General features: G+C 34.0%; 1 protein-coding gene across 2 annotated transcripts in view; it reads left to right on the plus strand.

Moving 5' to 3' along the window:
• Gphn (gephyrin) overlaps positions 1 to 27,825 on the plus strand; it is a 386,872-nt gene that overhangs the window by 243,082 nt on the left and 115,965 nt on the right. The gene's annotated exons all lie outside the window — the stretch shown is intronic.

Below are 27,825 nucleotides of genomic sequence, written 5' to 3' on the forward strand. Positions count from 1 at the left end.
GGAATAGAACTTGGTAGCTTAGTTTCCATTTTCGAGAAAAACAACAAATGTTAGTGTCATCATAAGTAATCTTGCTAGTAGACACATTTATTCTGAATTAATAGACATCTCTAACTCAGATTCTTTTGTAATATTTATACCATTTATTGTTTAATATTAATAATAAGGTTAGCAGCAACATCTTCTCCAGGAGCAAATACCTCCATGTAACATCTTGAGCACAAAGTTCATACTCCCAAGGCAGCTTTCGAGGAACATCACTTTATAGCCATTTGATATAATACATATTCATGTAGGCAGTACTTTACAACTGCATTTTTTGTTACCAATAATCCAGACTTTTAGAATGCTTAGTCCTCCTCCTATTTACATCTTTTCAAGAAAAGTTGAAGTGAAATCTCCCAAAGAATATATGATATGAATGTGATAGAAGAAGGATACATTATTATACTGAATAATTTTTTACTTAAACCTGATTTCTCATTCCTAGGACTTGTAGAAACATTCCTATGAAATGAACTCCTTGGTTAATTTTTTATTTCAAAATTATCACCACTCAGGTAATTAATATTAGTAAAATTGTATCAAAACATTTATTATAAAAAAAGAAAGGAAGATGTCAATTTTCTGATGTCTGAGTTTTTAATTATATTTCACATATGACCACATATATGTGTGTTAAATTTCGAGTCAATAAAGTCCAAAGTAGTTTTCTTAATATTAGCCATTAAATTTGAAAATTAAACCAAAAAAAATTAACTTGTGTTTTATTTATCTACTTTCTTTGAGCCAATTCTACTTTTCTATGTTCTTACAGAATTAGAAAATTCAGCCATAATCAAATCCTAGAATCTATTGTACTATTTTGGGGATTAAATAAGGATTAGTATGTATTTTATGGCTAAACTAATCTTAAACAATCCCAAATAACTATTGTTGAAAACTATTTTTAAAAATCCTAACATGTATTTTAGTGTTACGCTCTTCTCTAAACCATTAGAAGGGTTATTTATTTCTTTTATCAAACTAATACTACTAGAAAGTTGAAACTTGCTAAGGTTTATATGGCAATGATTTAGTGTAATATTAGAAATAATTTAAAACTTTGGTGCCTTAAAAATTGGGTTATCTCATATCACATTTTTTTATTTCTGTTTTTCAATTCCTATGCTACTATATAATCTCTGGTCTCAACATATTCATATTTTGTTTCATTTCACTCAAAAATACATTGTCCTGATTACCTTCTTTCTGAAAAAATAAAGTATAAAATATGTTGTTCTAAGTATAAACACAAATGAAAACTATTAAAAATCAAACAGTATCATCTGAAAAATATACAAATCAAATGCTTAGGTGAATCTTCAGTTTCTCTACTTCCTGTTTAATTCTTATAACCTAAAGACTTAGTAAACCATGCCTTATATGTTGCTTAAAAAACAAGTTACTCTCAGAATCACAGGGTGAATTAAGCAGATTTTATTTCTAAAAATAACTTTGAAATTTTTCATCCTGTGAAAAATTATTGCATGTGTTCTCACAATAAACGCAAAAATATGAGAACTTTTTAATTCATTAAAACACAGTTGGATATTTCAATAGGGTGAAAAATCCAGAACAATGTTACCAATTAAATAGTTTAGTTGATTATTGAAGAAGATGACAAACACTCAGAAATATGAGATAAGGTATTAATTTAGTTTTGGGGACTTAATTAAATCATTGATATTTTCATCAGTATAATAAATACATCATTATTTTAGGAAGAGAAGATCCCTACATTGTGATGGATAAGCCCTAAAATTTAGAGTAGTATTAAATTTTGTTTATTAAACTTATGCTTCACCTTAAATTGATTTTTCTGTAGAAAACCTTGATTTCTAAATTGTGAATATATATCTTCTATATTGTCCAAGTGGGAATAAATTGAGCCCTAAGTGGATTTTTACTAGTTTTAAAACAATAAAATTGCCAGGTGCTGGTGGCTCACACCTGTAATCCTAGCTACTCAGGATGTTGAAATCTGAGGATCATGTTTCAAAGCTAGCACAGGCAAGAAAGTCCATGAGATTCTTATCTGCAATTAACCACCAGAAAACCATTAATGGAGTTGTGGCTCAAAGTGGTAGAGCATTAGCCTTGAGCAGAAAAGTTCAGAGACAACTCCCAGACCCTGAGTTCAATCCCTGTAACCAATAACAACAAAAAAATTGTTGTAATAGTAATTAATAATATTACAAAATTGATGAAAGTTAAACAAAAAACTACTTTTAAAAATTAACTTAAAAACAATTCTTATGTAATTTAACAGCAGTAAAATTATTATTAAAAACTGATTAATGCCTACAAAAATTGCCACAAATCCATAGATTAATGATGTGTTGAAAATAATGCCCAAAGGGGAGAAAAATCACATTAGGAAATGTTAATTTTCTATGCAGTCAAACATATGAACCTAGGAGGGAGAATATTAGAAGTAATTCCCACGATTAAAGATCATACAGATTGTGTTAAGAATAAAAGAACAAGCTGGGCACCAGTGGCTCATGCCTGTAATCCTAGCTACCCGGAGGCTGGATTCTGAGGATGGCTGGGACAGGAAATCTATGTGACTCTTTATCTCCAATAAACTACTCCAAAAAAAAGCCAAAAGTGCTACTGTGCATCAAGTAAGTAGTAGACTGCTATCCCTGAGCAATAAGAAGCTCAGGGACAGTGCCTAGGATAAGATCAAGCCCTGGGTCCAGGAAAAAAGAAATAGAGCAAACTAATGATTTGCTTTGTTTAGATAATAGGAATCAAGTAAATTTAAAAATAAGAACAACAGGACCAGGATACCTTAAATATTAAAATATTCACAAAATGGTAGATGTTCCTGAAGTAAATAGAAAAGTAAAAATACTTAGAAGCTACAATTTCATATCTTTACCTACTCTGTGTAATATGATAGTAAATATCTGCTTAGCCACAGAAAAATCCAGCTATGTTTTGGCTCCCCAGTTATATTCATTTTTAAAGGTTTCAGAACTCAGTAACAGGAAATATGACTTACGATGTCAGATTATTGGCATATATGTGAAACTAAAATAAAAGGCAATGAAATAGAAAAAAAATATAATACTTATCAATAAGTACTTGCCTTGCTAATACAAAGAGATACTATGTAAATAGAAAAACCTACACAACAGGGTTATCAATTAAAAAGAGACTTTTAATAAGTACATTTAGTAAGTATATTTTAATGAGTTAATTTTAAGTGTTTAACAATATCCTAAATGCCTAGATAAGGCTGCATTAAATAAAGCTAATATAAATAATAAATTAGATTACTTATTTTTAGGCCTTTTAATATCAGCATTTCACTCCAGCCTGAATTGCTTGTTTTGTATTTTTTATGCATAGATATCTATAATCTTTGGAAACATTTTTACTTTCATTTTCATTCAGTTCTATAACTCAAGGTTGACTCTCTTGTAGGGCCACAAGCCCAGAACGAGTTTTGCATTTCTTGTGATGGCATGTGAAAATTATAAGAAATTCAAACTTCAATACCCAAAATTAAGTTTTATTGAAACACAGACAAATTTATTTGTATATACTCTTTAGTTGCTTTGGTCTACAAAATAAGTTGAGTAATTGAAGCACAGATTGTATGGTCCATAAGGCCTAAAACATTTGCTCTCTTATATTTCATAGGCAACATTAGTTATGCCTCCTATAACTGTTTAGTGTGTCAAAATAACATTGACATGTTCATAATCGAATTTTTAAATTACCTTCATTTTAGGGCTTAAGAAAAGAAGTTGCTCATTTTATCAAAGGATGGTTTCAGGTTATTATGCATGGAAAGACATGGTTAAAGGAATTGTTTCTTGATATGACCTACTTTCATATTTTTATTTTCCCTTTTTACATTGTTTTCTTCCAAGTGCTTTCTCTACATACTGCCTTCCCCAACATACTTGAATATAAAATGAACTCACAAACTTAGCATTAAACCTTTGAACATACAAAGTATGGGCTATAAATTGTTCTGTTGAGGACTATCCTGTGGAGTGGTAAATTTCATTCTTCTCATGAACCTTTTTTAAAAGTTTAGAGTATTTTGCTGATTTTTTCTGCTTATCACTTCATGACATGCTAAGAAAGATTCTTCCCCTGAAGCTAAGTTCATCTTTTGGTTTTTACTAAATTACCTGTTTTACCTGGCCTCAGTATCTTTTGCCTACTAAAGAAATGAACTGAGAAGTATATCTTGACATGATACAGTAACACATTTGTGCATTAACATATAGCACTTACAAATCTAAACATTATCTTCAATCAACCAACTTCTTATTGAGTAGAAATGAACATCTAAAACCACAGTCCTTAGAAAAGTAAATAATCAGTAGACTTCAGATAACTAGACACTATTTATATTGTCTACTTTATGCAAATATCAGCACCTTTTGGTTCTTATACGTAGAACATTATTGAAGCCTCTGAGTCTTTTGTTTTATATTTTGACAAGTTGATAATGTTAATAATATATATTTAATATTTTACCTCTCTTTGTAGGTGATGACTTGTCAATATACTCTTCCTATAATAATGTTGAAGATGACAGTAAATCCATTCTAGGATTATCTCTTTGGGAAATGGGCTAGTTTTGCTACTTGCACTTTATTAGAATTCCTTGATGTGAAAAGGTTAATTCAATTTTAAAATTTCAGTCATACTGAAAAATTAGACAACTCTTATCTTATTCTATATGTAAAAAAAAAAAAAAAATCTCACCAGGTACCCATGACTCATAGCTATAATCCTAGCTACTTAGAAGGAAAAGAGCTGAGGTTTGTTGTTCGAAGCTGGCCAAGGCAGAAAATCCCACGAGACTCTTCAGTAAACTACCACAAAAGCCAAAAGTGGAGCTGTGGCTCAAGTGGTACAGCAATAGCCTTAAGCAAAGAAGCTCAGGAACACTACCCAGGCCCTGAGTTCAAGCCCCAGGACTGGGAGGGGAAAATAATCTCATGTAATTCTCATGAAACATCATTTGAAAAGGAAATGACATATCTGTGAGGAGCTTAGTTTTCAATACAGATATTGTCCTCTCAAAATTAACTTTCGTACACAATAAGTTACTAATGAAAGATCTACATGACTAATGAATTTTCCAAGGAATAGAAAGTAGGGAGCCAAGAGACAGACAGACTGAAAGGAGACAGAATCAGAGGTGTGGCTCAAGTGCTAGAACACCATCTGTGAGCAAGAAAGCTTCAGTACTGTCAATATATATAATTGTTTTAAACAGAACAAAGGTATACTTCAAGATTATCATCTTGCTAGAGAATATCAAAATCAAGTCTTCATGTTAGCATTCTTTAGAAATTGTAAAAATTGAGTCACCAGATTTGTCTTTTAGGAATAGATTAAAAATGGTTTATATATCCATTCATTCCATAAACACTTATTGAGCATCTTACTACATTTAGCTGTGCTTGGTGCTAGAAATACTGTTAAAGAACAGATCCACTAAGATTGTTTCTGATTCCCATGCTTTGTCATCTTCTCCAGTAAAAGAAGATGTATATTATTTGTATATTCTGAAACTTTATGCAGAATTTGACACTAGACAATGCCCATGTGCCATTGTTAAATCCCATAAAAGAAGCCACATATGTGAATGTGATAGTAAGATAACCTAAGAATAAAGGCCCTTGGTCTGAATGAAATGGTAAAGAACTTGCCTAGGAAATGTGAGGCTTTCAGTTCAGTCTCTAGTACTGGAAATTAAAAAATAAAACAGGCCAGAAAATCATCAGTTTTAAGATTTGTCCAATGTGATGGTGTGCTTCTGTAGTCTCAGCTAATCAGTAGGATGAATGAAGCAGGAGGAGTTTGTAGGGTAGGGGCAATCTGAGGTTAAATATGTTTTTGAGTATAAAATAACTTTAAAAATCCAATGATAAGCCAGGTGCCAATAGATCATGCCTGTACCCTTGGCTACTCAGAACCAAGCTCAGCAAAAAAAAAGTCTATGAGATTCTTGTCTCCAGTTAGCCAACAAAAATCTGGAAGCAGAGCTGTTAGTGATAGAACACTAACTTGAGCAGAAAAGCTCAAAGACAATGCCCAGGTTCTGAGTTCAAGCCCCAGGATCAACGATGATGATGATGATGATGATGATGATGATGATGATGATGATGATGATGATGATGATGATGAAGAAGAAGAAGAAGAAGAAATAGTTGTTCAGCCAGATGTGATGGCACATGCTTGTTTTCCCAATACTCAGGAAAACCACAATTTCCAAAGCATCCTAGTCTACATAGACACTGACTAAAACAACAAAAGAAACAAGCAACCAATATATGTAACTGTCAGAAATATCAAAGAAAAAGAATCAATGAGCCCAGTGCAATGGCACCAGAACTGAGATTGCTGAGGCAGGAGAAATGCATGAGCTACGTAGAGATATCCTATCAGACAAGACAGGTAAGAAGAGAAAAGAGAAGACAAGAGAAGAGAAGGAGCTCTGAGAAGAAGAAGAGTAAAAGAAGAAGAGAAGAGAAGTGATATTGATATAAATAAATAAATAAATCTGGAGGAAATTTGTGTTTAAGCAGAATACAAGGCTTGTTCAGTAGTGCAGTACTGAAAATTACAGAATGTTGAACTCAAAGCGGAGCTCTATTTAGAGAATACTATTGATAGTAGAGTTATAAACAGTCACAAGTGTAATTTCCTCATGTTAATTAAGCCAATGAAGATCAGTGTGATTCCACAGTAAAAGTTGTTCACTGTCCTACCTTTTTTTCCTTAAATGAAGCATCTTCTCACCAAGATTGTACCATGAGCTAGTGTCATCTCTGTTGTGATTCTTTTTTCTTTTTAGGAAGGTTTAGTGGTGGTGGTGGTGTATTGCAAGGTTCTCCTTCAATAACTTGAGCTCTTGGATGTATCTGCTTTTAAGGCTTTTTTATAACCTGGCAACTGTGTTGGTGATGGGAGCCATTTAAACTTTCTTAGACCCTTACTATTCTATCATGTCCTGTTTAACAGTGTTTTCTTTTCCCCACTGCAAAACCAGGCTCGGCTTCCCTCGTGCTCATCTACCTATAGTGTATCTGAGGTATATCTTGCACGTGTTTTCTTACATGGTCAACAACATGCTCGCACTCACCATTTTTTTAATTTTATTTTTGCCTTAATTTATTTTGCCTTGCACTTTGCACTTGGCTGAAAGGGGAAAGTCACCTGTATATTTTTTATAATGTATTGTTGCCTGGATAACTTTATTTTGGCAGTCAATATTATTACAATAAAATGGCTAAAGGCCAAATAGCCAAATTCATTGTTTCCACCAACTTAATTCTTTACAGACCTTTGAGGCAGGTAGTTTGTTATTAAACTCATATTGGATAAAACAGATTATGTTTTGTGCACCTGTATACATCTACTTCTGATCCTGAAGATTTACTTTAATGTATACAATACCTTCCCATTAGCCGAAAACATTGGTGGAAAACAATACAGAATTTATAATTAAATGAAAAATCTAATTCCTCACAAACTGATTAGATTCATAGCTTTGATGACTTTTGTTTTCACAAGACTCTTGTAGTTCATAGGAGTTTATCAGCCATGAAAATCATATTTTAAATAATATATTTGGCTAGGCACTGATGGCTCACACCTGTAATCCTAATTACTCAGAAGACACAGATCTGAGAATTGCAGTTCGAAACCATCCTGGGCAGAAAGACTCTTATCTCCAGTTAACCACTCAAAAATTGGAAGAGGAGCACTGGCCTTGAGTAGAAGAGCTCAGGGACAGTGCCGAAGCCCTGAGTTCAAGTCCCACAGTCTACCAAAACAATATGTATGTGTATGTATATATGCACATAAATGTTTATAAGTATACACGCATACATATATTCCATAACATATATGTTCAAAATTGACCCAGGTTCTTTCCCTCTTTAGGATTTTAATCTTATTCCTATTTTGTTAACCAATAGCATAAGTGTATTTTCTTGTTTTTATAAAGCACATTAAATAATCATTATCAGACTTAGAATATCTAATGGGTTGGATGTACTTTCCAAAGCAAAGACTGTTGAGTGATGAGAAGAATATATGTAACTCAGTCTGAGGCAAATAAACAAAAGGGCTTAGTATCCTGTAAAATTCTCAATCTCAGTTTTAGTCATTATAAGATAACATCATTCTATTGCTATTTCTTTATATGACTACTGTAACTACTGTTTTTAGGCCAGTATTGTCAGCTAGTATTTTTTTCTTTTTTTATTAAATGTAATTTTATGGTCAAGGTGATGTATAGAGGGTTTACAGTTATACACATAAGGTAGTGAGTACATTCTTGTCAAACATGTTACCTTTTCCCTTAGTCTTCTCCCATTTCTGCCCCCCCCAAGTTGTACAGTTATAGATATATTGTGTAAGCAAGCTTACCCTGCCAAAAAAAAAAATAACAGAAAAATAGTACTATCTAAATACCAGGTCATTTGTGCAGAACCACAGGTAGAGTATCATGGTTTGTCTTTTGTTGCCATTCCTGGGACTTAAATTCAGGGCCTGGGCACTGTCCCTGAGCTTCTTTTTGCTCAAGGTTAGTGCTCTACCTCTTGAGCCACAGCACCACTTCTGGATTTTTCTGTTCACATGATACTGAGGAATCAAACCCAGGGCTTCATGCATGCTAGGCAAGCACTAGACCATTAAGCCACATTCCCAGCCCCTATAGTATCATCTTTGCACTTCAAATTACAAGGGAGAGTTTAAAAAAGAAATATGACTAAATCTTTAGACTTAAAAAGTTGAATTAATGAGTCAGTAGAATTAGACTCATCAACCAGGCACTGCGACTCAAAACTATAAGCCTAACTAAAGAGGTAGAGATTACAAAAATTGCAATTGAAGGCCACCTAGGCAAAACAGTTACTGAGAACCCAATTTAGTGAATAAGCCAGGCATGATGGTTCATATCTGTAGTCCCAACTTTGTGAGAGACATAGGTATGAGGATCATGGTCTAAAAAGAGCCCCAGGCAAAATGAGAGACCTTACTCAAACAATAAGTAAAGCAATGAAAGACTAGGATTTATAACCGGGGCCATACCTGAAATGGTAGATCACTGCCTAACAAGCAGAAGTTCTGAGTTCAAACCCTAAAGAATGTTTTTAAATTTCATTTTGTTGTCAATATGATGTACAGAGGGGTTACAGTTATATATGTAAGATAGTGAGTACATTTGTTCTCACACTTGTTACCCCCTCCTTTGCTTTTCTCCCCTACACTTCCCTCCCATTTTCCCTCCCCTACAGCCCTCCTCCCCTACCACACAACATGTTGTACAGCTAATTTCCAGCATATTGTCTTGTGAGTATTGCTGTTGCATTGGTTCGCCCTTTATTCTTCGTCTCACCATTTTTATGTTCCCCTTCCCTTCCCTAATTCAGATAAACATATATACAATACCCAGTGTGCCAAAATCAAATACGGTAATAATGGGATAAACCATAGGGAAGAAAAACAAAGAAAAAAGAAATTGTTTCACATAGTACATTAAAAATCATAACAATGAAAAAAGTCTCATTTCCATATGTTGGACTTCATGTAGCTTAGTTTCATCTTATATGAGCATACATACCTAGCTATTCAACTATTGAGATCCTGTCCTGGGACTATCCTAGATATATACTAATATATAATAATTATTACCAATGAAGAAAACCAAAGAATCCATGTTTCTTTGGGTCTGGCTCACTTCACTTAGTATTTTTTCCAAGTCTTTCCATTTCCTTACAAATGGGGCAATGCCCCATTTTTTTCCGAGTCCTTCCATTTCCTTACAAATGGGGCCCATTTGTAAGGAAATGGAAGGACTCGGAAAAAATACTAAGTGAAGTGAGCCAGACCCAAAGAAACATGGAGTCTATGGTCTCCCTTATTGGGAATAATTAGTACAGGTTTAGGCAAGTCATAGCAGAGGATCACAAGAGCCCAATCTATACCCTTATAAACACATAAGATGATGTTAAGTGAAATGAACTCCATGCTATGGAAACAATTGTTATATCACAGTTGTAACTACTGTCAACGTCCCATGTGTATCTGTAGCTTCTATTATTGATGATGTTCTTGTATCACCTTCCTGTGGTTGTACCTACACTATCTCTGTAATCTTATCTGAGTATATTGGAAACTGTGTATACTGGTATTAGAACTAGGAAAGTGAAAGGGAATCCCAAAATTGAGAGACACAGGGTGAAAAAAGACAAACAACTACAAAAGCAATACTTGCAAAACTGTTTGGTGTAAGGGAACTGAACACCTCATGGGGGGAAAGGGAAAGGGGGAGGAAGGAGAGGGGTATGAGGGACGAGGTAACAAACAGTACAAGAAATGTATCCAATGCCTAACGTATGAAACTGTAACCTCTCTGTACATCAGTTTGATAATAAAAATTTGGAAAAAATAAAAAGAGAAATATCAAAAAAATGGGGCAATGTCATTCTTGCTGATGGAAGCATAGAATTCCATTGTATATATAAACCACATTTTCTTTTTTTCCTGAATAATTACTTATTTATTGTCAAAGTGATGTACAGAGAGGTTACAGTTTCATACATAAGGCATTGGGTACATTTCTTGTACAATTTGTTACCTCCTCCCTCATTTCCCCCTTTCCCTCTCCCCTCATGAGTTGTACAGTTGGTTTACACCAAATGGTTTTGCAAGTATTGCTTTTGGAGTCATTTGTCTTTTTATCCTTTGTCTCTCGATTTTGATATTCCCTTTCCCTTCCCTAGTTCTAATACCAGTATATACAGTATCCAGGGTACTCAGATGAGATACAGTGATAGCATGGGACCAACCATAGGCAGAGGATACAACAACAACAAAAAAAAAAGCTACAGTTTCACATGGCATGTTGAAAGTAATTACAACAGTGATATAACACTCGTTTCCATAACATGGGCTCTTGTGATCCTCTGCTGTGAATAGCCTAAACCTGAACTAATAAACCACATTTTCTTGATCCATTCATCTCATGAGGGGCATCTGGGTTGGTTCCATATTTTAGTTATGGTAAATAATGCTTCTATGAACATGGTTGTTGTGGTAGCTTTAGAATGGCCTGTTTGTGATCCTTTGGGTAGGTAAATACCCAGAAATAGGGTTGCTGGGTCATAGGGGAACTCTGTTTAATCTTTTGAGGAACCTCCTTACTGCTTTCCAGAGCTGATGAACAAGTTTACACTCCCACCAACATAGAAGTAGTGTTCCTTTTTTGACCACATCCCTGCCAGCATCTGTTGTTATTATATTTCTTGATAATGGCCATTCTAACTGGAGTGAAGTAGAATCTCAAATCAGTGTTGTTTTGATTTGAATTTCTTTTATGGCCAGAGATGTTAAGCACTTCTTCATGTGCCTCTTGGCCATTCTTATTTTCTCTTCAGAGAAGTCTCTCTTTAAGTCATTAGCCTACTTATTAATGGGGTAGTTGTTTCTTTGAGGATTTGTTTTGTGGGGACTTCATTTTTTGAGTTCTAAGCATATATTAGGTATGAGGCCATTGCCTGTCATATGGCTAGTGAAAATCATCTCCAATCTGTGGGCTTTCTATTTATTTTGCTAGCTTTGTCCTTTGTCATGCAGAAGCTCTGCAGGTTCATGCTATCCCATTTGTCCAACCTTTCTTTAGTTTGATGTTTCTGGTCTTTATTACGAATGTTTTGACCTGTGTGAAGGAAACCTAGTGTTTCTCCTACTTCTTGTAATGTTTTCAGAGTATCTGCTCTTACCTCAAAGTCTTTGATCCATTTGGAATTGATTCTGTTGCAGGGTGATAAGTAAGGAACTAATGTTAGTTTTCTACAGGTGTTTAACCAATTTTGCCAGCACCATTTGTTGAAGAAGCTGTTTTTCTTCCATCCTTTTTTTTTTTTTTGGCTCCCTTATCAAAGATTAGATGGCCACAGGTCTAGGGGTTCATTTCTCAGTCTTCAGTTCTATTCCATTGTTGCTCAGGCCTGTTCTTGTGCCAGTACCATGCAGTTTTCATTCCTATAGCTTTGTAATAGAATTGAACTTTGATATTGATATTCCTCCAGCACTGTTCTTCCTGCTAAGGATTGTTTTTGCAATTTGTGGTCTTTTATTGTTCCAAATGAATTTTTGGATTGCTTCCTCTATTTCATTAAAGAATGATGTTGGGATATTGATGAATGTTGCATTGAATTTGTAGATAGCTTTTGTCAGTAATGCCATTTTCACGATGTTACTCTTCCCAATCCAGGAGCATGGGATGTTTTTTCACTTACTTAATTCTGATTTAATTTCCTTTTTCAGGTTTTGAAAGTTCTCATAGGGATCTTCCACTTCATTGGTTAAGTTTATTCCTAGGCATTTTATTTTTTTGAGGCTATTTCAAAAGGAGTTGCTTTCCTGATTTCAGCCCTGTTCCTCTCATTGTTGTGATACAGAAATGCCATTGATTTCTTTGAGGGTTAATTTTATACCCTACTACTTTGCTACAGTTTTGGATAAGTTCAAGTAACTTAGGAGTAGAGACTGTGGGGTTCTTTAAATACAGTATCATGTCATCTGCAAAGAGAGAGAGTTTTACTTCATCTTTCCCTATTTGGATCCCTTTTATATTTGCATCTTTCCTTATTGCTCTAGTTTAGAATTCTAATTCTGTATTGAAGAGGAATGGAGAGAGTGGACATCCTTGTCTTGTTCCTGATTTTAGAGGAAATGGCTGTAACATTTCACCATTAAGTGCAGTGCTGCTACCTATTGGTTTGTCCTGCACAGTCTTTATTATATTGTTGAGTATTCCATGGGTTCTTAGTTTCTCCAGAGCTTTTATCATAAACGGGTGTTGGATCTTGTCAAATACTTTTTCTGTGTCTATAGAGATGAACATGTGGTTCTTGTCCTTGCTATTGATGTGATGAATTACATTAGTTGACTTGCATATATTGAACCATCTTTGCATCCCTGGAATGAATGCTGTTTGATCATAGAGTGAAGAATTTTTTTTGATGACTCATTGAACTTGATTGGCCAGAATTTTGTTGAGAACTTTTGCATTGATATTTGCCAAAGGCATGGGTCTATAGTTCTCTTTCTTTGATGAGTCCCTGTCTGGTTTTGGTATGAGGGTTATGCTGGCTTCTTGGAATGAGTTTGGTAGTGAACTTTCACTTTGAATTTCATTGAAGAGTTTGAGGAGTATTGGTGTGAGTTCTACTTTAAAGGCTTTATAGAATTTAGCTGTGAATCCATCTGGTCCTGGGCTTTTCTTGGATGGGAGGTCTTTTATTGTCACTTCTATTTCATTAGTTGATATGGGTCTCTTTAGTTGGTTTAAATTTTCTTGGTTGCATTTTGGTATTTTTGTATATCAATATTTTCTACAAATTCTTCTATTTCTTCCAGATTCTCAAATTTTTTGGCATAAAGGTTTGGAAAGTATTCTCTTATGATGTTCTGAATCTTGTTTATTTCTCTCATGTTTCCATTCTCATCTCTGATTTTGTTTATTTGGGTGTGCTCTTTTTTTTTTTTTATAAGATTTGCTAAGGGTCTGTCAATTTTGTTAATTTTTTTGAAGAACCAACTCTTTGTTTTGCCAATCCTAAAGAATTATAAGCGTCCTGTATAATTTTGACTTTTTAAATCAGAACTGTCACAGATTACTAAAACTGATTTTTTGGGGGTTTTTGTTCTTTAAGACAGCATACATTCGTTCTATATACAACAGTGGTTACAGTAAAAGCATGCTTTTAAAAATAAAATGAAGAAAGGAAAAGAATTATAGCACACTTTATGTTTATATTTAAATACACTACCAAAAAGTAAATAGAAATTTCACAAAGAACTCAGAGAACTAAGTATGATAAACTAATGTAGAACTTTGAAAATTTCCAATTAAGGGAGAGATGTATAGACAACAAATTCTTTAAGGGACCACCTGCCATTTTTTTCATTGTTATTTCAGTAGTTTAAGCATTAAATACTGCTTGAAGCCAAGATAAGTGGCACATGCCTGTCTTCCCATCTGCATAGGATGCTGAGATTGGGAGAATTATGGTTTCAATCCACCCAGGCCAAAAAGTTTGAGCGATTCCATGAAAATTGAAGAAGCTTGGTGTGGCAGCATGTATATGTCATCGCATCTATAACAAGAAGCATAATATAGAACTGAACTAGTGCAGAAAAGGGCTGGATGTGAGGCATCTGTGTCAAGCACATGCCAAACAAGCACAAGGCCCTGAGTTCAAACCCCAATAATCAGATAATTTAATTTTTGCTTGAAATAGATAGATGGTAGGTTTAGTACAAACATATTCCTATTCATGTGTTAAATATAGTGTCATAGTCATCACAATGAGATTTTACAAAAGGCTGAAGGAAAGTTTCAAGATCTTCAATGTGAATTGCTTTTTATAAGCAAGCACTATGGAAAATCTGTATGGAAAATTTAAATCCAAAAAGTCCTTTCCCAGAATGATGCATCATTAGAGATGCTGGTAATTTACTACCATAAAGATAACAAGTTAGTTTCTTCTTGGAGCACAGTGATGAAGAAGGATTAAAAGACAAGTTAACTACTTAGGACATCAACAGACTTTTGAAAGAAGTTTGATGTCATATAATCCTCTAATTTTCCATAGGTCTTTTCTCTGTTTCTATAGGATTATGACACATAGTATTAAATGTGTATAACATATTTTTCTACCAGTTCAGGCAAATAAATACTCATTTCCCTTGAGAGTGTAAGAAGTCTATTATTGATATCATCTCTACATCCTACAATATTCATCATAGTCTTACTTTCTGTGACAATGTGTGTATAGGAAGGCTTTGTGGTTATAATGTGGAACAGGATTTTGAGGAAATTTTGTCTGTGGTGGCAGTAGGTGAAATCTGACTCCATCTGTTTCTTTCACTGTGACTTGTTATTTGCCATGAAGTGTGTTTCTTTTCTACATTTGTCATTTGTTGTAGGATTACTCTATTCCACTCAATGCCACACTTCAGTGGTCTCCATAGGTTATGTTTATGTTTATTTTGTAAAGGCAAATAAAATAAAGATCTAATTAAGTAATCTAGTACTCATGGTAATCATCTGCAAAGAAATAACCTATACTAGTTTTCTGTTTAAACTTAAGATGGTACATTTTCATCTTAGATTTAAATTGTTGACAATTATTTAAGGAATGCTTTCATGCTTAAATTTGCATATGGAAACTGTTTGGGTAAGATATATTGCTTATTTTATAGCATCGTTTTGACTAGCCAACTGTCTGTAGCTCACTATATTCTTTGCTTTACATTTACATCATCTTGACTTAACTCCACCAAGTAAAGAGTTTCAAACTCCTAGTTTAGCACATTGGCTTTTCTAGTTGCACATCACAACCTTCTGTAACATTCATATGAGGAAAAACTATGCCCTGCTCAAAATTGAACTTACCAATGAGCTGTATAAAACAAGATAATTTGGTACCTCCCCTGGCTGATTGTGCTCTAAAGATGTTCATAATCCATGTCCCCTTTAAAAAAAAGAATGTGCCAAATAAATAAAGGGATAATTCACTTTCTAGACTTCTAACTGGTCTTCAGCCTTTCCTAGCAGTGTGTTTTTTTTTTAATTGTATGAAAAGATTGCTTTGAAATTTCCTTGATTTAAACCAAAGCCAAATAAGTACTGTCTCCTGGTACCAATTGTGTTCAGTTAAAAGATGGGACATAAGTATAAATCTATTATTGTGTATAACACAATATCTAAAGAGTAAATATTAAAGTTGTAAAGCTACTATAGTCCAAATTGAACCTTTATAAAGATAGGGAATTTTTTTTCATCCAAGGGCCCTTTGGATATTTATAACATTGTACACAGGCCATACAAAATTATCAGTACAGGTAGATAAGTCTGATGGAAAGCAAACATGGCTGCTCTGTCACATACCAAAGGATTTCAAAGGCCTTATATGGCCCTCAGGCTAAAGGCTCTCACCCCTGCTTGACAGCCTTATCTATAATATTTTAGTTTTCTCTATGAATTTCACTTAGATAATTTAAAATTTCAAAGTTGAATTGTTTCTTTCATGCTGAAACTTAATTTTATTTGTATTTCATGCTCAAACACTTTCAATAACCCAGAGAGAAAATAGTGTTTTAAAATTGTAGTATGTAAAACATGGTAAGCATGTAGCCATTGTCCTTTGAACTCTTAACACATTTATTGAAACAATTCTGAGCTCAACAAACCTCAGTGGAATCACATTTTGAAGCTTTTGCAAGCATAAGTTTCAATTGAATTCCAGTAAGTTTTCAAGGAAAGAAAAAAGGAATTGGAAGCAAAGCATGAGGACATTAAACATAACATTTTTAAAGAAAAAAATATTGTTTTTTAAATGAAAATAGTGTTATTTTAAACACCACCAAACAACAAACTATTTAAAATGAAACTATAATCATAAAGATTCTACACTATGAGGTACTTACCACAGATTTCTACTTCTTAAATCTCACTTTAAGTCCTTAATAGGGGTTGAGAATATGGCCTAGTGACAAGAGTGCTTGCCTCATATACATGAAGCCCTAGGTTCAATTCCTCAGCACCACATATATAGAAAACAGCCAGAAGTGGCGCTGTGGCTCAAGTGGCAGAGTGCTAGCCTTGAGCAAAAAGAAGCCAGGGACAGTGCTCAGGCCCTGAGTCCAAGGCCCAGGACTGGCAAAAAAAAAAAAAAAAAATCTTTAATAGTTGATTATTTATTTATTTCCACATACTTGCTTTTGATGAACTCTTTCACTGTTATATTACTTTTATGCAAGTTGAACATAAAAGTAAGGAAACTATAGATAGATCATATAGATGAATGAGTTACAAATATTTTAGCTGGGAGCCAGTGGCTTACACCTGTAATCATAACTGCTCAGGAGGCTGAGATCTGAGGATTGCAGTTCAAAGCCAGCCCAGGCAGGAAAGTCTGTGAGACTCTTATCTCTAATTAACCACAAAAAGCCAGTAGTGGAGCTGTGGCTCAAGTGGTAGGGTGCTAACTTTGAGCACAAAAGCTTAGGGCACCCAGAGGTCAAGCCCCAGGACCGCAAAAAAATTAATAACAATAGTAATAGTTACAATTTTTTTTTTGGTCAGTCATTGGAGCTTGAACTCTGTGCCTGAGTGCTGTTCCTGAGTTCTTGAGATCAAGGCTAGTGCTCTACCACTTGAACTACAGTGCCACTTCTGGTTTTCTAGTGATTAATTGGAGATAAGAGTCTCAAAGACTTCCTCCCTGAGCTAGCTTTGAACCATGATCCTCAGATCTCAGCCTCCTGAGTAGCTTGGATTACAGGCTTGAGCCACAGCACTGGCTAATAATAATACCTTAAAATCAGACACAGTGGTTCAACCCTATAATCCTACTTACTTGATGGGCATAGATGAAGGAATAACAATTTGTATTTAGCCCAGGCATTAAAAAAAAATCCATAAAGATAAGGAGAAACCATATACTTTCTCTAACAAATCTAATTAAGGCACTCTTGAAAAATAATGGAAAAACTGGTTAATGTTTAAGATTCTACAATAAAACTGTTTTTGATAGTACTTAAAAATATTTGAGTAATGGTGAGTACATGAACAAATAGATAAACTTTTCTAACCTTCTTGTTGTCATATTATATACATTCTTTCTTCTTGGCCATTATTTGTTTTGTTTAGTCTCACAGAAATACCTTCCTCCATTTTATAGCTTAGCTACATCTTTCTCCAGAAAGTCTCTTCTAACAACACTCATTCACCTCCTCATTCTCTTAAGGGAATGAATTTTACTTGGCCTTAGAGACAATCTTACCCTATATTTCTTTTTCTTCTGCATACCTGGCTGATACTGTGAGATCTACACACGGTGGCCATGATTCATTCCTAGATTCTCTTCATTTTATTTCTCACTACATATCATCACTGTACCTACCATATCAGATTAGAAACTTGAAAGTTAACTTTATATGCCCATGGCCAGTTATAGTCCTACAGATTCTGCCTCTTTTATGTCTGGGATTTATAGCTTACTCTCCAGAACTACTTTAAATGATGTGCTCAGATCGCTCATCAGGATTACTAGGCTCCAAATAAGTCTCCGTATTGTCATAGTTTATTCCCTAACTAATCCATCTTCACACTGTTTACCAGAGTTAACATACTAAAATGAAATGTAGCTGTACTCTCCTCTGTTTAATATTGTTCAGCAACTCTCCATAACCCTAAGAATTATTATCTCTTGATCTTACCACTCCCCATCATAGACAAAATTTTGTTTCAACCATGTGTTCAACTTTTTAGTCACCAGGGTCTCTAACATCTGTGAGTTACATTTGAATCTTTCTCCAACTATGACACTATCTTCACCTGACAAAATTGTAATTCTATCTTAACTTTTTTTTCTCTGTTCATGGGCAAAGACTTGGCTCTTCAGAGTGAGCACTAGCCTGATATAAGTTTGATTTTGGACACTTAAGATCCAAAATGGAGACAATAATTTCAACTACTTTAAGCCCTTAACTTCTACCCCACCAAAATAACAACAAAAACAAAACCCTGTACTTACAATTCCAGCTCCAGGAAGTCCTTCCTCTTAATTTCCTCATACCCTGTCATGTCTTACATATTCATTTAGCAGTTAGTGCTAGTTCTCACATAACAATTAGGTATGTTTGCAGACTTTATTATATTCTGTGCAACTAGAAACCAGAAGTTAGGTATTCCTTTTTTTTAACAAATAATTCACAGGTTAAGTCAGCTAAGGATGAATAATAACATACAGTAGATACCCAATGAGTATGAATGATTGGATAATTAACATAATATCCTAATTTATAACTGAGCTAATAAATTATAAAAATTAGTTTAGTAAAGGTGTTAACAAAACTTCCTTTGGATCTTACTCCTTTCACCCATCTAGCACACAGTAGACTCATGATGACTGACTGAAGACTGAATCTTGAGTTAAAAAATTGTCTCAGATGTCCCTTTGTAATTATTAGTGTCATATGTCCCTAATATTTACATGCAGGTTTATAAATCACTAAGCATTTGTTAATGTAGGTCAGTGCTTAAAAAACATTTTAACTCTATTCTAACTGTTCTAAAAGTGTATCTGATAGGCTTCATAGGCCAAGTCTGGTCTCTCTCCTTACCATGGCAAATAAAAAGATGAGTTATAGTGAAGGACAGTGAAAGTAACTTTTATTACACAGGACAGGAAGCCATGGGAATAGGAAAGGTAGCATTTCAAGGCATCTTTTGCCATATTCCTGGATTCCAAAATGGCTACAAATGGACTGTAGGAGAGAATGAATTAGGGCAAAGGACATAATAGATATAAAGTGTATGCTGGAATGCTTTTTATTCTTTTTCAGTCAATTTATGGATCTAAGTAAGAAGTCAGTGTTTTTCAGCCAAAGCAGCTGGTAAACCTGTTACAACACTAACACAAAAATACTGCTTGCAGACAATTTAAGTAGGGGAGAAAAATGGGTCAACATGTAAATTCTACTGCCTTTTTTATTAACCTCCAGTAAAGACTTCCAGGAAAGAAATTGGCATCAAAGAGTTCTGTGTTCTTTACTAGATTGGTCTCTTTTCTGTAATGTCTTCTTTTGTGCCACAGGCTAGCATTTTGTTTACATGTCTCCTTTTCTTTCTTACTAAATCTGTTGTCTCTTCTATCTAGGATGTAAGGCCAATGCACACTTGCTCAGCTTTCCAGAAATAGCAGAAGTCTAAAGAAAGCAAAGCATTTTATGATCATATCTAGTTATGATTCACCCCTACAGACTACAGAAAGCTTTAGTTTACCATTCATCATAATATAGTTTTTTTAAGATTTAAATTAGCATCTTATTGACTATCAGTAGTATAAATTTTCCTTTTCTTTATTTCACACACTATATGTATTTGAGTGCAATAACTTGATAGTCTGGACTTCAGCAAGTGGTTTTACTAGTTTTCTCTTGTCACTTTTTCCCCTTTTCCTTCTTAACCATGTTCTCTTTTGTGTTGTCTGGAATATTATGTCATTGTGCATTTTATAAAAGGGATATTTATTATAAAATAATAAATATACAGTAATGAAATGATAAACATACAATAAATAACTGCATTAGTGCTTAATTCTCTCCTAAAATTGAGAAGGATTGACTAATTCTTTTAAGTAGTTCACAACTTCTTGAAGCCATTTTTTTATTTAGGGCTATACTTTTTTCCTTTGGAAATTCTCCTTTTACATTGGATACCTAAAGTCTAAATAGCTACTTACCATGTAAGTTACCATTTGAGGCCTATCTATATTTGATTTTTTTTAAATAATGCTTGTTTCTAAATGAAGTCTAATCAGCTTACTCTATTTCTTTCTTTCTTTCTTTTTTTATTTTATTTATTTATTTTTTTTTTGCCAGTCCTGGGCCTTGGACACAGGGCCTGAGCACCATCCCTGGCTTCTTCCCACTCAAGGCTAGCACTCTGCCACCTGAACCACAGTGCCCCTTCTGGCCGTTTTCCATATATGTGGCGCTGGGGAATCGAACTGAGAGCTTCATGTGTAGGAGGCAAGCACTCTTGCCACTAGGCCATGTTCCCAGCCCCAGCTTACTCTATTTCAAAAATGTTCATGCTATGGCAGTCATTAACATCTTTAGGTTCCTCAGTTTTGAAATAAGGTTGCAAAGATTAATTCAGCAGTTTACCTTTGGGGATCAACTTGGATGCTATCCCTCAACTTGAAACTTAGTAGTTTTATAACTTCTCTATATTAATTAGCCAGGATCTATTATCTGACAAGTCTTAAATGGTGATAGAAACTACATTTGTTTTTTTCTTTTCTGACAACTCCGTTTTCCATAGAATACTAGTTGCAGTGGAAGATTAAGGGAGAAGGAAATCGGAAATTTTAGAACAGATATTTCCCCATAGCATCATAATTCAATTTTATTAGGTGAATGTCTGAACTGCATCTTTATATTGAAGTTTCATGCCTATATAAATTTCAATAAGGTCCTAAGGTGTGGTATTATTCTAGAACTATAAAGGATATTTCTTGCTGCCTCCTCCTAGTGTATACCAATTTTTCTGAATAATTATTTTATTAAATCTCTTCTGTCTCTAGAATTTTGTAAACAATGTATTTACAACTGAACCATTTGAGCAAAGTTAAAAGAACATATGATTACATTGAAGAAGTGGTGACTTCTATGCCACATCTATGTTTCATCTATGCTTCAAACACGGTGAAGTGTTACTGTATTTCTCTTTATCCCAGTATATGCATTTCTGAAGTTGGAATGAAGTAGAATTTTAGTTCTTTAAAAAGGAATGTTCTGGTAAAGTTGCAGAAAATGGAAGCAATTCATAACAAAAGCTAATCCATTATAAATGTATCAAACAATTTTTTAAATTTAATTTTATTGTCAAGGTGATATACAGAGGGGTTACAGTTACATATGTAAGGTAATGAGTACATTTCTTGTCAAACTTGTTACTTCCTCTCTTATTGTTTTCCCACCTTCCCTCCTCCTCAACAGTTAGTTTACAATATACTGTCTTGTAAGAATCATTGTTGTACTGATTCACCTTTTATTCTTTGTCTCACCATTTTGATCAAACAGTTTTTAATCCTGTTAAAATATTAACAGTATAATTTTAGAAGACTTAGATCTTGATTAGCCTAGTACATTTACTTCCTATATGAAAATTCTATCAGAAGTTATAATGTGGAAGTGGTAATAAGGACACAGGGGATTCCTCCCTTCCCTGCTCAAAGTCCTAAATCTGCTGAAACAAAGTAACAACCCATTAGCAGGAGCAAAAATGTATTGATTTATTGACATACTCATGGCACAGGAGCTACATATGAAAACTCAAAGGGCCAAACAAAGGAAACTTAAATATCGTCTTTACATAGAATAGAGTAATGGCCAGGAGGAGTTGTAGACAATTTTAGAGGGGATACTAAAATAATTTTTAAAGGAAATGAATGTCCTTTATTGTTTAGCTACGAAAAAAGAATTTGCTAAGTATAGATTTTCCTACAATATATTTGTGGTTTTAAAGCCTTATGACATAACTTTTTAATATCCTATAATATTTCTTTAGGCTACATAATTTTATTAGACATGGTTCAAGTTGGAAGTAAGGATTATGTAATGAATTTGCCAAGTACTGACCTCTTTGTAAAAGAAAAAGACATACCAATTTATTACTCTTTATAAACAATACTGATTAGAAGGGTATACAGCTTTTCACCTTTTTTTTTATTATTTCTTCTGCTTTGCTGGATTACTTAATATATTTTGGCAGTATAGGAGACCCTGACAGAGGATTCTATTAGGCATTATAGGTAAGAGTATTCACAAATGCACAGAAAATATAGTTTGTGAAAATTTTGTCTTTTTTTTTAAGTCTACTCAGTAAACTCAAAGGCATACTTTGAGTCTTGTGGAATGTATTTTTGGATCTTTGAGTCTTTCCTATGCATTTATAGCCACTTACTAGTGCTATCTAATAAATGCTTGCCAACCTTCATGATTACAGTTTCACCTCTAAAGTGGATTTATTTATAACACTGTAGAGTCATTCATCCTATATGTACTGTGCCTCTTAGTCAGGATTTGGAATCATCTCCATGAGAAGGAAATCTTTATTTTTTCAACCTTTTTTAAAATGAAAATTAGGGCTGGGGATATAGCCTAGTGGCAAGAGTGCCTGCCTCGGATACACGAGGCCCTAGGTTCGATTCCCCAGCACCACATATACAGAAAATGGCCAGAAGCGGCGCTGTGGCTCAAGTGGCAGAGTGCTAGCCTTGAGCGGGAAGAAGCCAGGGACAGTGCTCAGGCCCTGAGTCCAAGCCCCAGGACTGGCCAAAAAAAAAAAAAATTAATTCTAGAAAACTGAAGGTTTTTTCTACATGGTGCTCCATTATCCAAAAGAGGTTAAGCTAGAAGTAGATATGGAGAATTTATAGTGAGATCCTTTCCATGAGCTTGAAAAGTAACTTGTGTAATTACATCTATATGATTTATTTTACTGTACTGACTTTCTCAGCCTAAATATCTGGGAAACACAAACTAATTTCAACATTATGAGACACAGTAATATGTATTGCTATAAAACAGGTATCATATTGATTATATTTGAGAAGATTAAATGCTGCATATGTACCTTGGAGTTGAGGGGAGAAAAAGTAGCTATGTTAGTATTCAAGTGTTTACATCTTAACAGGAAAAAAAATCAAAAAGAAAGGAAGGTACAACAAAGAGGAAAAGTATTAATGGAGAACATAGACGAAACAAACCAATTTTAGGGGCTTCTTTTTTTGCTTCCACATTTAAAGAATAGCTTACTTGTACAAACTTTCCCATATTTATAAATTAGAAGAACAGAAGATAGAAAAGCAGCAACAGCAACTTACAGAGTAGAGTGAATTCACAAAGTCCTTAATATTTTTGGATTCATGTTTAATGAAATCCTGAATGGAACTGAGACTCATACGTACTTTTTATAGCCACAATTTTCAGTTATATTAGCAAATTTCACCATCCTTTTTCTAAGTCTTTCTTGGGATAAGAAAAGAAGGGTTTATTTTTTATTTTTTTTCTACTCCTTTCTTCACTCAATATTGCCTAAAGTCATAAAAACCCAGCTTGCTGTTTGTTTTTTTTCTCTTTGGCAACACTGTACTACTATATTAACACACAGCAATTAAATCCAATTCTGTTTGGGCTACCATGCTTAACTGCTCTTGTTGAGAAGCATGGCATGAACGGATGCATGGCTGTTTGAGGATGCTCTTGTGAACATATGTACTAAAATTCTTGTAGTAATCAGCCCCCTTAAATTTTAATATTTTATCTTCAGATTAATGATGGTTCCTGTAGTACTTAAAAAGAAAATCTCTTAACTTACTTTTACTTCCGTTTCCACTGAAACTGAACCATTTTCTACAGCCAGATAGTGTTATGTTGACCCCTGGTATTCCTCAGTTGTGAAGGGTAGGCATCCCTTCGAAGAATATACTTCATTTGGAAAGTAGAAAAGAGCATAGATGCCAGTGAGAACTGAATTCTCATTCAGTATGAGGAAGTGTTGAATTATCATTTTATCTACTCCTTCAATATTTGGATCTGATTCTGAAGTAGTTTAGGTCAAATTAAGATGATTTTAATTGCTTCCATAAAATTTCTCAGCACAATAATTCATCTTAAAGTATGTCACACATGACTATTCTGAATCAATGATAATTCCAAACTATTTTCAATAAACTTTAGTACTGCCTTCAATATTCTAAATCAGCATCCTTATGTTTACAGTCACTTATCTCATATACAAATGCTTAATTTTTTATCCTGAGGAGGTTTTTTGTCAGTTGTAGGGCTTGAATTCAGGGCTTAGGCATTGCCCCTGAGCCTTTTCACTTAAGGATAATGCTCTACCACTTTGAGCCACAGCTCCACTTCCGGTTTTCTGGTGGTTAATGATGAGATTCCCGCAGACTTTCCTGTCCTGGGTGGCTTTGAACCATGATCCTCAGATCTCAGCCCTCCTGAGTAGCTAGGATTACAGACATGAGTCACCATCGTCCAGCAATGCATGCTCATTACTAAAAGTAAACCAAATATTATTTTCCAAGTAGAATAAAAATCTTACTTTTTTCCTTTCAATATTGTAGTTTCATCTTTAAAAGATGAGAAACAAGTAAATGATCCTGAAATTGAGTGTTTAGTCTCTATATTCCTAAGTCATTTTTCTGATATGGGTTACTACATTTTGTTTAATTTATATCAGGTTTCTCCCAAAGATAATTTAGTGCATTAATTGAGCAACACAACTGTAAGTTTTTCCAACTTTTTATGAGGCAAACAGTCATATGACTAGAAGCTTACAATCATTTAAATGCCCTTTACACATAACAAATTTACCCCAAACCTTACTAGCTCACTGGTTTTAAATTGATGTTTCAAGAGTTCATGAGACATGTCAGAATAATCTGAGGTTGTGTATTCATCCTGTGCTGCTACTACAGAGCAAGGGTCTCATATATAATCTCATAACTATAGGTCACTTCTGTCACTATTACAGATAACTGCTTTTTTACTTCTTGTGTTACTGGGGAACAAATTCAAGGCCATACATGCATTCTTTGAGTTATACCTCTACCCCACACAGTAGCATTTCTAGTGTTTTGGAGCATGCATATACTGTTGGTTTCCATATATACCTGTGTCACTATCTTGTCTCATATATTTCTCTAACTTATAGATACAACCATGCTCTATTTAAGGTTCTGGTCTCAAATGGCTCTCCACTAGTTATCTACTTCACTCTTGTTACAGATGTATACATCCTTGTAGATGTAGTCATATTACCTTATAGCTTTATGCTGTGCCAGTAATCTCTTTGGCTTCCTTTCAAAATTAGGAGGAAGTCTGTTATTCATGATGTGATTCAAAATACTTAGTTTCTCTGGCACACACATACACGTGTTCAGTTTTTATAAACTATACCTTTTAGCTATTGCCAGTTTGACTTTGAAGGACAACTTCAGATCAGAGGTGTTGTTGGTGTTTTTAAGGTCTGTCATGTATCCTGAGTATTAAAATAAGAAACGTGAAGAGGAAAATAATCTCTATTAGAGTATCTATTCCATTATTTGCTGCCTCGTTTAGTTTCATCAACTTCCTTACTATGCAGTAGCCATTTGCCTATACTTCACTTTTTCCTGTATTGCTTTTCCTACCCATTGTATATGTGCCTATGTGTTGTTGTCATTTTTGTTGTCCCCATTAGGAATCACTTGGTCATCTTCATCTCTAGCTGTTTTTGTTGTGGTGGTGGTTCACTAAATAATAACATTTCAACGACTGGAAATAGTGAACCCTAGTAATTATTGTTAAAGTTAATTTGGTTATCTGAGTTTCCTTTAAAAGAATCAAATGGGATGTTCATGGCTGCTTTACTATTGCCTACATTTTAGGTCATATAGTTCACATCAATATGGGAGAGAGAGTTGTAGATAGAACATTTCTAGGTATAAAAATTCTAAACTGTACTGAGAACCTGCCAAAGAACTTGATTTTCAGCCTAGTTGAGTTAAAAGATAAAAGTCCATGATTTCAGATAGATGATAATAGACCATAAACTAATCCCAAATATTTTGTTACAAATATGTCTATAGAACAATAATGTTATGGATAATTTGTACAAATAATATTATAGTAACTATATATTATAATAAAATGTTTGATGTATAAATGTTTACTCAAATATTTTAATAGCAGTTTCTGTTTTTCCTCTTATTTTTCACATGTTCAGTAAATAATATAGGTGAGCAAAGAGAAAACAAAAATTCTGAGTTTCTTTCCAACTTAACAATTGTTAGAAAAGAATAAAGATGATGAGTTGAAGAAAAGAAATAGTGGGAAGCTCTACAAGGAATGTAAGGTCAATAGAAAAATAAATAAGCATCTGTGAGTTTTAAAAGTTGAAAGCCTCTGGTGAATAAATGATTTTTGCAGTTTAACTACTTGACTACATTCCTCATGTAATCTGTAAAACAGAGCAAAGCTTTCTCAGACAACCCTGAAAAAGGTTTAAAAAAAAAAAAAAGCAAATAACCAGTAATGAAATTGTCTTGGAAATTAGTTATCAGCCCTATAAATACTTAATAAACTATATACTTTAGTGAATATGGCATTTTTTAAAGCAGACAGAGCAGGTTTATTTGAAAGCAAAAGAAACAGCAAAATGAGTTCCCTGTGCAACTTTGGATTCCAGAACAAGGTATAATTTTTAATGTTTTTTTCTTAAAGTTAGTGTATAATTAGCTTTAGGGATAATTAGAAAATCCCATATTCTAAACTTGAGAAATATAAACTAAAATACTGATGGATATTGTCAGTCTCATATAAATGTCTGTGGTGAGTCTGTCCCATCATATACACATTCTTTTTACACATTTTTTTCTTATTTTTTGTGAAATGTTCCAAATATTTCTAGAAAAGAAGTAAGCAGCACCATATGCTAGTTTTGTAGATTTGTGGGGGAGAGTGGTGTTGGGAATGAAACTCAGGGTCTCTCAGGAAAGCAAACATTCAAGCACTGAGCTACAGCCTAGACACCATATTGGTTTTAGCAGAGATGCCATCTTTGATTTTTGTGGAATATCAAATTTTTTGAAAATCATATTTTATTGTTCACGCTGCTAGAAACCTAATTACGAACACCTGTGTTTCTTTTTGTTAACAGTCTTTAGCACTTTTCAGCCAGTTATAGCAGACTTCTTTGATTTGGAAGAAATTCATAACTATTCTAGCCCAAGTAAGATTGAGGAGAGTACTTCTAGCAACTAGATTTGAGTAGTTAATAAGAGTCATTCTAGCCATCCTCATTATTACCTCAGTTTTTATCATCAGAATAACACACATTTACCCTTCATTAGACTTCAGATATAGTACCAAATGTTTCACCTGCTGTAGTTCATTTAATTTTCAAAATAATCTCATTACTTTGGGAATTCAGCAAAGCACTTGAGCTCTTCTTCACTAGCTCGTCCCTGTGCCTTGGAAGTTTTTTCCCTTAATGTTTATCTGACTGTCTCAGGTTTATAATAATACTTATTGAGAAAATAAACCTAAACTTAACAATATAAGCCAAGATTTAACAATGCTATGAGAAAGAATGTCACTTCTCCAGACTTTTTCTTCTATATTAGCTTTTTCTTTTCTAATAAA

This window comes from Perognathus longimembris, chromosome 14 (assembly GCF_023159225.1).
Source record: "Perognathus longimembris pacificus isolate PPM17 chromosome 14, ASM2315922v1, whole genome shotgun sequence".
NCBI classification, from domain to species: Eukaryota; Metazoa; Chordata; class Mammalia; order Rodentia; family Heteromyidae; genus Perognathus; species Perognathus longimembris.